General features: G+C 46.1%; 1 long non-coding RNA gene across 1 annotated transcript; it reads left to right on the top strand.

The window, feature by feature from the left end:
• Positions 1-6: 6 nt before the first annotated feature.
• LOC123074477 (uncharacterized) lies at positions 7-1656 on the top strand. The gene is made up of 3 exons (XR_006435976.1): positions 7-320; positions 1112-1239; positions 1485-1656. It is a non-coding gene; the product is annotated as an uncharacterized lncRNA (long non-coding RNA).
• The last annotated feature ends 6 nt before the right edge of the window (positions 1657-1662 follow it).

Genomic DNA, 1662 nt, shown 5'->3' on the forward strand with positions numbered 1-1662 from the left:
GCAACACGCTGCTGGGCGAGGAGGACGTGCGCACTGGCGCTAGATCTGAGTGCGCCGGCAGTCGATCTGCTTTGAGGCTTGAAGGAGGCGCTGAACCGGCCCGGGCGTGAAGACGGCGGCGTGGGGAGCTGGAGCACGAGCGGGAGGAGCTGGAGCCGCATCTGGATGTCGCCGTGATGATGAGCCGCATCTGGACGTCGTCGTAGATGGCCAGGGCTTTAATCTGGAGCTCATTTAACTTGGCCAGGGCTTAAATCTGGAGCTCCATGGCGTTCCACAAGCGCGGCGGCCAGGCAATACTCCACTTGTACTGCATCAAGGTCTGACCACCGTCTCCTCTTTGATTAACTGAAATCATTTACTGTAGGACTTGCAAGCAGCTGTGCTTGCAAGCAGTAGCCCTTCTCTCTTATTCTCATTTCTCTCATCTCAAGCAGTTAAAAACTTTAATTAATTAAAACTACTTAACACAAAATTAAATGAAACTTTTCAAACAAAAATGATCATATATATATGGACTAAAGTTTCAGTATAGTTCCAAGCACAGTAAAGTTTCAGTAATGTTATGGAGTACTGAATTTTGCAATTTTGGTTCTCTGTAATTTTGCAATATTGCTTGCAGTCAGTATTGCTTTAATCTGTGAAAATTGGAGTAGCATTATTGCTTGCTTTGTAGTGCATTTTTGCTAGGGACCCGATACTCCATAGTCGATAGTAGTGCATTTTTTCTGCAACCTAAACTGGAGTAAACTAGAGTAGGACCTGATACATTTAAGCCATTTGCTAGCACTTCTTGCAGCAGTACAGTAGCATGTGAGCACTTCTTTCAGGAGTATGTTGGAGCTACAAGTAGGACTTACTGTTATAGTAGGACGTGCTCTCTTCTTCTTGATAGGACTTGTACAAGAGCTGCGACTACGACTACGACGACTCCGGACTCCATTCCGAAAGATTGCCACCGAGTAGAGATGCTTGGTGCCACTGTTAACAGCAAGTCGCGGCTCTTACTCATAGCAACTGTTAACAGCAAGTGCTGATCATAGTAAAAGATTAAAGAAACTTGAGGAATGAGTATTTTTTTAATGATGCTTCTTGTGCCATATTTTCCCAGGAATGAGTACTTCAAACGCTGGTAGCATCAGCAGCACCAAAGGGTAGCTTCAGGTTCTCTCCTGGCCATGGAGCCATGGGCTGTGAATATTAAGCACGAAACAGGGGTCTCCTTTCCTCTTAAGCAGAGTAAGTACTCCATTATGATGCAAATTGTTGGAGTATCTTTCTAAAATTTTGAAAAGGAATCAAGACCTACAGTTTTACTCTATTTGGCATTCTTTCTGTATACATACATTTGGCATTCTTGTTCAAATTATCAGTTCAAATTTAGTGATATCTCTGAATTATACTCCATCAGTACTGCCAAATTCAGTTAACTTGTTCACATTATTTGTTGAATTGTCGGCAACAAACATCTGAATCAAATGCAGGCAGCAGCTCCGGTTGAGGAGATGAACCTGGGCCGCAGCCGAGCCCAGCAGCAGGTCGAGGAAGAGCCTCCACCTGGGCATGCACGGGCCAGGAGGAGCTCCTGGACGTGGGAGAGGAGGAGCGCCTGGGCTGGAGGTGGAGGCGCCTGGACCTGGGCGCAGTCGCCGGATGTGGGAG

Source organism: Triticum aestivum, chromosome 3D, assembly GCF_018294505.1.
Source record: "Triticum aestivum cultivar Chinese Spring chromosome 3D, IWGSC CS RefSeq v2.1, whole genome shotgun sequence".
Lineage (NCBI taxonomy): Eukaryota > Viridiplantae > Streptophyta > Magnoliopsida > Poales > Poaceae > Triticum > Triticum aestivum.